Source organism: Chrysochloris asiatica, unplaced genomic scaffold, assembly GCF_000296735.1.
Source record: "Chrysochloris asiatica unplaced genomic scaffold, ChrAsi1.0 scaffold00082, whole genome shotgun sequence".
Classification (NCBI taxonomy): domain Eukaryota; kingdom Metazoa; phylum Chordata; class Mammalia; order Afrosoricida; family Chrysochloridae; genus Chrysochloris; species Chrysochloris asiatica.
Window position 1 is genome coordinate 9,669,341 of NW_006408600.1, and position 10,102 is coordinate 9,679,442.

The 10,102-nt window shown below is 38.6% G+C and overlaps 1 protein-coding gene across 1 annotated transcript in view; it reads left to right on the forward strand.

Annotated features, from left to right (window-relative positions):
- Positions 1-10,102, forward strand: part of HCN1 (hyperpolarization activated cyclic nucleotide-gated potassium channel 1) — a 689,786-nt gene that overhangs the window by 535,792 nt on the left and 143,892 nt on the right. The gene's annotated exons all lie outside the window — the stretch shown is intronic.

A 10,102-nucleotide genomic window follows, 5' to 3' on the forward strand; every position in this document is an offset into this window, starting at 1 on the left:
CACTTTACCAAGCATGATATCCGTCTCTAGGAACTGGTCCCTATGAATAATATGTTCAAAGTATGAGAGGCATGTCTGGCCATCCTGGCTTCCAAGGAACATTCTGGCTGTACTTTTTTCAACACAGATTGGTCTTTTCTTTTGGCATTCCATGGTATTTTTAATATTCTTTCACAACACTGTATCACAAATGCATCAAATCTTCTATGGTCTTCCTTATTCACTGTCCAACTTTCACATGCATGAGGTTATTGAAAATACCATGGCTTGAGTCATGCACATCTTAGTCCTCAAATTGACATCTTTGCACTTGAACAATTTAAAGAAGTCTTGTGCAGAAGATTTGCCAAATGCAATGTCTTTTGATTTCTTGACTGATGCTTCCAGGAGTGTTGATGGTTGATATGAGCAAAATGAAGTCTTTGACAATGTCAATCTTTTCTCCATTTATATGAATGTTGTTTAATGGTCCAGTGGTGAGGATTTTTGTTTACTTAACCTTGAAGGGCAATCCATAATGAAGGCTGTGGTCTTTGATTTTCATCAGTAAGCATTTTAAGTCTTCTTTGCTTTCAAATTAAGCTAAAGACCATTAAAACAAGTCCAGGTGAACAAAAATATGAATATATCCTACCTGAATTTAGAGATATTTTGAAGAACACTTTTGATTCACTAGGCACTAATTACTGAAGACCTGAAGGGCTGTGGGATGGTGTGAAGAACATCATACAGAAAGAAAGCAAAAGGTTATTAAAAATAAGCAGGAAAGAAAGAAAAGGCCAAATTTAATGTCTGAAGATACTCAGAAGCCTGCCCTTGAGCATAGAAAAGCTAAAGCTACTGGAACAAATGAGGAAGTAGAAAAGGTGAACAGAATTTTTCAAAGGGCATCTCAAGAAAACAGTCAGTTATTAGAAAGAAATGTGCAAAGACCTAGAGTTAGAAAACCCAAGTGATGAACACACTCAGCATTGCTTAAGATGAAAGAATTGAAGAAAAATTCAAGCCTCACATTGTAATATTGAAGAATTCTATAGGCAAAATATTGAATGATGCAAAAGGTTGAAGGAGTACACTGAGTCACTGTGCCACAAAGAATTGGTCTAAGTACAGCAATTTCAAGAGGTAACATATGATCAAATGGCCACAATATTGAAGAAACAAGTAAAAACTGTCCTGAAGACACTGGCAAACAAGACTTCAGTAATTGACAGAATGCAAATTGGAATCTTTCAACAAACTGATGCAACAAAGGAGGCACTCAGTTGTTGTCATAGGCATGGTTTTCTAGAGAAACAAAATCAATGAAACATATATGGTGGTGTTGTTAGTGTCTTCAAGTCAGTTATAACCTGTAGAGACCTTGTATTGGGTTTCAGATGAGCAGCTGGTGAGTATGAACTGCTGCACTTACAGTTCAAACCAACCTTGTGGCCGAGTGCTTTTCCTACAGTGCCATACCTGGAGCCCAAAATATATATATATATACTTCTCTTTATACATATAAAGAGGAGTTTATTTGTAGAGTGCCTAGAGGAAGAGAAAAAGAGAATGAGAACGTCTTCCGTGTTTCCATTATACTGGGAAGAGGCCACAACCCCCAAAAAGCTTCCCGTCAATTGTCTAGCTGCTCATAGCTGCTCTTCATAGAGCTAACTATGCCTCTATTAGTTTTCATCACCATGTGAGTGGACTCCTGATGTGGAACTGCAGGACCACAAGGTCAGCTGTTCAAACCCACCAGTTGCTCCTTGGAAACCCAATACTGGGTAGTTATGAGTCGAAAGCGACTCGAACAACCATGGAAATGAGCATATCCCAACTGATAAACCCTTGAAAATTCTGGTCTAGTTACGTTGACATAGAAACCAAACCATTACAGTACACCCTATCAACTCAAAACCTATAAACTATATGTATAACCTCTACACTAATTATAAAGTCATACTTGTACCTAACATGATAAACTAAAACACATAAAACCTAAAATGCATCGTTGTTGCTGTTGTTAAGTGCCATGGAGTCGGGTCCGACTCATAGCGACCCTGTACAGGGTTTCCTAGGCTATAAATCTTTATGGGAGCAGAAAGCCTCATCTTTCTCCCACGGAACAGCTGGTAGTTTCGAACTGCTGACCTTGCAGCTCACAGCCCGATTCATAACCACTACACTACCAGAGCTCCTTGAAAATGCATTGGGCCCCATTTATATCTTGTATGTCGCTTATGAACAAAGCAGAAATATGTGATGTATACATACAGAACAAAAAGTATATATTCATTTAAATGTTCATTCTGCACACAGCTTTACTCAGTCCATGGACTAAAATCCGAAACTGCTGTCTTTCCATGCCACCACCTCTGCCTCTAGGTGTCTCTGCCACCTTCTCTGCTGTTGCAGTTTTTCCATGCAGGGATCCCACACTCTACTTATCTGATGATCCTGGGATCTTCTGTTCCTGAACTGAAAAATAAACGTTCCCTCCTTTTCATTACGCATCTTCTACAATTACAGTTTTGATAGTAACAATTAATCCTACTAACAATTACTTGGATTGGTCAATGTTTCATTCTGTTGGACATAGTGTCACTATGAGTCAGTACCAACCCAATGGCACCTGACAACAGCAACAACAATCTACTCACAGTTGTAATCATAAAATCCTATCATCACCCACCCCCCCGACTCCCTTTCACTAGATCCATCTGAAAAAGAGGAAAACTAGAGCTACTACTGTAGCTCCTCACTTTAAAACTAAGCACACTTATGAAAGCTTGTGAGCCAGCCACTTTATATCTTTATAGCCCCTCCACCCCCCACTTTTTATAGCCTAGGTCTAAATTGCCCATCCATACTCTTGGTGTAACACTGTGGGTTAATGCACTGGACTGCAGTCGAGTTGATTAACAAAGTTGGTTCAAGCTCGCCAGTCGCTCCTCAGAAACCCTATACAGGGTTACTATAGGTCAGAACTGACTGGACATCACTCAACAGCGTAACAACAAAACAAATCAACCCAGTACACTGAGGTTAGACAAGCATGTTCCAGTTGGAATTTTGAGCAACTGCATCTACAAACAAAAGTCCGGTCCAACTAATTATAGCAACTGACTCTTGCTCAGTAAATCAAATGTCTTTATCGTCATCAGGTCAGGTTCTAGGCAGCTCATTCTTAGCCTCTCAAGCAAGGTCAAATGGCTATCAGCTGCAAGTTAAGGAGTTCACACACACACCTCCCTCAACTTCAAAGCAGCGGCCTTTATACTCTCAGCCCAGACCCCATGGGCTAGATCAGTGCCAGTGGACTCAGGAGTTTACACAACTCTCTAAACTTAAGACCAAACAGCCTTTCCTCTTCTCTTGTATCAAGGTCGATGGGTGTCAATAGAGCATGTCCAAACTAGCCCCAGTCTTCATAGTTGCATTTCCCCCAATTCCACTCACAAGTAGATCCAGTGGTCACCAGAAAGTATATGGCTCACAGGTTCACTTTAACTTTGGATCCTAAAAGGGTGTGCTCTCTGATAGGGCTATTTTCCTTGCCTTGATTTCTCAGAAATTCAAAAGGCAAGAAACTATTTGAGTTTTTTTTTTCCTGTTTGAATCTCTTGGTATCCCAGCAATTCTGCATGCCTTTTCAAATGCAAATGTACCAACTCTGAAGGTTCTGGGTGGGATTTAGGATTCTACCTAAGTCCCCAAACTCTACAATGGCTTAAACCAAAAAGCCTGTTTTTTCAGGACAAAGAAACAGTTCTAACTCCCCTTTTATAAAATCAAATCCAAGCATAAGCTGAATGTAGGCTTATAACTCTCTGTAATCATAATTTCAGATATTCATTTCTATCACATATACATGTGTATTTTACAATGACATTGTTGATGCTATTGTTGTTAAGTTGCAGTAGAGTTGGATTCACCCCTAGCAACTTGGTATAGGGTTTCTGAGGAGTAGCTGGGGATTGAACTGCGGATCTTTTGGTTTCAACTGATCTTGCAGTTCAGGGCTTTGCCCAACATGAAAAACCAATATTCAAAATGCAGTCAAACATAAACATTTTAAAAACACTCAAATTCAATCTTTTCTTCCACCTTGGACTAACCCTATTCATATGTAAATAGTCTTGGGCCTCAGGCAGGGTGGATTCTTGTAGGCCCAGATCACAGATCAGGTTTCTTTTTTTTAACCCAGAGTGACTTTGACTCCAGGCAACTCCAAAAGCTGCAGCTCTCAGCTCTGCTGAAATACTTTATACCAGGTCCCTTCTTTCTTTTTCCACAAAACCTTACAATTTCATAGGTCTGGAGCCATTGCAATGAATCCTATGCACAGTGCCAACTGTTTTTACCAAGTGGGGCCCGTGTCTGTTCCTCTGACTCAACAAGAGGGAAAGAGGACCAAATTCAAAATTAACCCAAGGCCAATTCCTATAAAGTGGAGCTCAAACATGCCTCCACCCTAGATCAATGCTTCTAAATTTTTTTCAGATTTGTGAATCAATTTAGAAAACTCATCCTTATGATTTTGTTTCTCTAGATCCCCACTTTCAGTACCATATGTTTTATGTAGGGTTTTATAGAGAAGCAATACCAGTGAAATATATATGTATATTATATAAAGACAAGTTTACTATCAAGGAAATAGCTTACCAAGTCCCAAGTCCACAGCAGAAGAGAAAGAGCAGCTCTTTCTCACATAGCCATTATATTGGGAGTAGGCCACACCCCCAAGGAAGCATTGTTTTGGTTGATTGGCTACTCATAGCTGCTTATCATAAAGCTAACTATGCCTGTATTAGGTTTCATCACCATGGAAATAAAGAGCTCTGGTAGCGTAGTGGTTGCAAACCTTAAGGTCAGTGGTTCTAAACTACCAGCCGCTCTGCGGGAGAAAGATGAGGCTTTCTACTCCCGTAAAGATTTACACCCTCGGAAACCCTGTACAGGGTCGCTATGGGTCGAGACCGACTTGACGGCACTTAACAACAACAACAACAACCATGGAAATAAGCACATCCCAACTGAGAAACCACTGGCGTTGACACAAAAAGCTAACGATTACACGCATCTATGCCAAAAAATTTGAAAGATGATTACTTGGACAATCAGTTTGAAAAGATCCGTATCTCTGCCTATTCCAAAGAAAGGTGATCCAATGGAATGCAGGAAATAAACTATCATTAGCACATGCATGTAAAATTTTGCTGGAAATAATTCAAAAACAATTTCAGTAGTACATGGACAGGGAGCTGCCAAAAAAATGAGCTGGATTCAGAAGGCTGATGGATCTTGGCTAAAAGCAGAGTGTGCCAGAATGATTTTAACTTTCTATGTTTTTTTGTTGACTATATGAAGGCTTTTGATGGTACTGGTCATAACAAAGTATGGATAATATTGCAAAGAATGGCTGTTCCAGAACTCTTGATTGTGCTCAATGAGGAACCAGTACATAGACCAAGAGGCAATCATTACAAGTGAACATGGGGATACTGAATGAGCTAAAATCAGGGAAAATGTGTGTCAGGATTGTAGCCTTTCACCTTTTTAATCAATGAGCAAATACTCTGAGAAACTAGATTATATGGAGAAAAATGTGGCATCAGGATATTTTGAATGCTTATTGACAAATTGTAATTTACAAATGAAACAACCTTGCTTTCTGGAAACAGAGGAATTACAATACTTACTGATGATGATCAAAGACTACAGCTTTTATTACGTAAACAAAACAAAATCCTAACAACTGGACCAATAAATAGCATCATGAGAGAAGATTGAAGCTGTCAAAGACATCATTTTACTTTAATCCATAATCAAGACTCATAGAGACAGCAAAGAACTAAACATAATACTTTTTTGGGAAAATCTGGTGAAACAGGCATCTCTAAAGAGTTCTGGTAACTTAGTGGTTACGAATTAGGCTGCTAACCTCAGGGTCAGCGGTTTGAAACTACCAGCTGTTCCGCGGGAGAAAGATGAGGCAGTCTGTTCCCGTAAAGATTTACAGCCTCAGAAACCCTGTACAGGGTTGGTATGAGTCAGAACCAACTCCATGGCACATAACCACCACCACCAAAGTGTTAAAAACCAAAGATATCACTTTGAGGACTAAGGTATGCATGAATGAAGAAGTGGTATTTTCAATGACCTCATATGCCTGTGAAAGTTGGACAATGAATAAAAAAACTTAGAATTGTTGCATTTGAATTATTGTGTTGGAGAGAAGTACTGAAAGTACCATGGACTGCCAGAAGAATAAACAAACATATCATGGAAGAACTACAACCAGAATGCTCCTAAAAGCGAAGATGGCAAGACTTTATCTCTCTTTCTTTGGACATGTTGTCAGGAGAGATCAGTCCACAGAGATGGACATCTTGCTTGGTAAAATGGAGGGCATCTCCCCCCCAAAAAAGATGAATTGACACAGTGACAGCAACAAAGGGATCAAACATAGCAACAACTATGAGGATGGTGTAGGACTAGGCAATATTTCATTCTGTTGTGTATGGAGATGCTGTTAGTCTGAAATTACTAGATAGCACCTAATAACAATTATCACAGCATACCATTTCGTGTCAAAATGTGCATTCCTATTGACTAAACTTGTATACTTTTCTCAAATTCATATATTTGAGAGAAATAGCCAGATTCCATAAACACCTCAAAATTTTATTTAAAGGCAAAGATGTTGTAAGGCAAAAGAAACAAAACGTAGAGTTGCTTTAGAAGCCCAAGAAATGTTCCACAGCATGTGATTCTCATGGGTCCAATGCTTGAGCACCTACACCATGCAGAACCTCTGGATTAAACTACCAAGATCTGTGCAAAGAATCTTAGCTTTAGTAGAGTTTACTGAAAAAGCTCTGGGTGTCTTTTTAAATAATAAATCCAGGTTTGTCAAACAAAGTAGGACAATTGCAAATCATCAGTGCAGAAGCTAGCCTTGGGGAGTGTTTGAAGGAATTTCAGACCCTAAACAGTACATCATAAATTGTACTCCCCTCATCTTAACCAATAATAAAATCCAGATGAAAAGCGTCCCCAGAGAAGAAGATAGAGCTTTTCCAGTCCAGCTCTAAATCTATCTGCGCACAGTTGTCTTGTAGAGAATGTAATTAAAGCTTCAATTTTATGGGCCAGCTGCATAAATAACCAGGCAACCTAATCCTAGGTCTCTAGGAGTGGGCTGTCAAAACATATTGATGTTGAGCAGGCATTCAGCTTTTGAGCACTCCGTAAAAATGAACCAATCTTCAAGAATATGAGAAGCTCCTTACATACAATGATAATCATAGTATTGATATCTAAGTTAAAAATGCTATATCATAATCAAGTTGATTCAGAGAGATATAAATCCCTGTGAGTTTTTAATAGGAGCTCTGGTACATTTGCTTTTGTTTGGTGCCATCAAGTTGGTACCGACTCATAGCAACCTTATGCACAGCAGAATAAAACACTGCCCGATCATGGGTCAACTCACTACTGTTGCCATGCTTGAGTCCATCAATGCTGCCACTTGGCCAATCCATCTCGTTGGGGGTCTTCCTCTTTTTCTCATACCTTCTACCTTACTAAACATGATATCCTTCTCCAGTGACTGGTCCCTCCTGACAATATGTCCGAAGTATGAGATACGAAGTTTGGCCATCCTGGCCTCCAAGGAGCACTCTTGCTGTACTTCTTCCAACATGCATCTATTGATTCTTTTGGCAGCCCATGGCACTTTCAATATTCTCTTTCAACACCATAACTCAAATTCATCAATTCTTCTAAGGTCTTCCTTATTTATTGTCCAGTCTTCACATGCTGGATATATTTTCAATATGAAATTATTGAAAATATCATGGCCTCAAGCTGATATTTGTGCTCTTCAACATTTTAAAAAGGTCTTGTGCAGCACATTTGCCTAACGCAATACGTCGTTTGATTTCTTGACTGCTGCTTCTGTGAGTGTTGATAGTTGATCCAAGAAGAATGAAGTCCTTGACAACTTCAATCTTTTCTCCATTGATAAGAATGTTGTTTATTGGTCCAGTAGTGAGGATTTTTGTCTTCTTTACATTGAGATGTAATCCATACCGAAGAATGTGATTACGAATTGGGCTGCTAACCTCAAGGTCAGCAGTTCAAAACTACCAACTGTTCCATGGGAGAAAGATGAGGCTTTCTGCTCCCAAAAAGATTTACAGTCTCAGAAACCCTGTAAGGGGTGCTATGAGTCAAAACCAACTCCACGGCACATAACCACCACCACCATCAAGCTTTTAATAGCTAGGGTATAGCCTGGTAACCAAGTACAGCAAGTCTTATTCCAAAGTTGTATTTTCTTTAGTGTCTCAAAAAGGGATTGTCCAAACAATATAAATTTTATATGTAAACAAAGCATGTAAAATTGAATATAATACAGTACTTCCTGTTGCTCATTAAATATGGCCACTATCAATTATCAATTGCAATTCCAATACTTATGAGCAAGGAATCAGAAGACTTAATTCTTCTTGTCAGATCTCTATTATCATGAAAATATTTGAGAAATTTTTTCTATATACTATCAGCCAAGAAAACCAAACCTACCACAGTTGAGTTCATTCTGAGTAATTATCACAGACAGAATAGAACTGTCCCATTGAGCCTCCATCTTTTACCCACAGAGTTACTGATGGGTTTGAACCACAGACCTTTGGTTCACAGTCGAGCACTTTAACCACATCACCATCAAGTCTCCTCTTTATCTTGTTCTTTTTGTTGTTGTTGTTAAGTGCCATCTGATTGATTCCAGCTTGACTTATAGCAGCCCTGTATAGGATTTCTGAGAAGTGACTGGTGGGTTTAACTGTCTGCCCTTGTATATAGAAGTCCAGTAATTATACGATATATATCTTGTTGTTGTAAGTGCCGTTGAGTCAGTTCCAACTCATAGCAAACCTATATGGGGTTTCCAAAGAGCAGCTGGTTGGTTTGAACCACTGACCTTGTGGTTTGCAATCCAGTACTGATCCTACAACACCACACCAGAAGTCCATGCTATATATAACTTATATCAAATATGTTCACTTTTCAGGGAAAGATCTTATTTCAATATGTTTATCCAATTTTATTGCCTACTTTTACATTGATACTCAATGTTATCATCTGCAGATGAACTTGTTGAATGTAATTAATTTTTTTCTAAGTGCAGTCTTATGATCAAATTAACTAGGAACATCTAGGCAATGTTTCTCAAACTTTATTATGCAAATAAGTCACTGAGGGATCTTTTAAGATGTAGAATAGAATTCAGTAGGTCTGGTATGTGGCCTGAGATTCTGACCTTACATTCCCTAATAATCTAATTGCTCCTATTTGACTAGTAAGAATAATATAAGGGACTTCAAAATATTCATGGAAAAATTCTAATATCTTTTAATTCTATTTTCCATGAGCTTTTTGAAGCCCCCTCATAATTAATTTAAAGTGTATGTGTGTGTGAATGAATATGGCAAGCAGAAACATCAAAGGAAGCAAGCCTCTGGAGCTGCTATAAATCAGCATTCTCAATAAGCATCTACCACCCCTGGTGAGTTTATAAACACTTCAGTTAAGAACTACTTGAATTTAATAAACTTCTATGTCTAAGTTAGCTTTCAGCTATAAAATTATGTGGAAGCCTGATATATTCTCTTTCTTCTAAGGAAACATGTGTTGTTTGCATATCTGCAACTTGCAAATGACTGCCAAGCCCTTTGCCTCTAGATTCCAAATATAATCAGGTTCTGATATTTTCTCCAACTTTAAAAATCAAACCATTTTTTTATAATACTCAAAATTACTCTTGTCCTACTATGCTTTTTGGGGTTCTTCCTACAAATGAGGAATCAAACAGCACCTTCATGTTCACTTCTCTTAGAATTCATATTAAAATATATATATTCATTCTCTTGTACCATAACTGGGGTGGCGCTGCAGGTTAATGTGCTAGACTACAAGATCAGTTTGAACTGTAAAGTTGGTAGTTCAAGCTCACCTAATGCTCCTTAGAAATCCAATACAGACAGGGTCGCTGTGAGTTGGAACCAACTTGACAGCACTTAACAACAACAAACCATCACTGATATATATA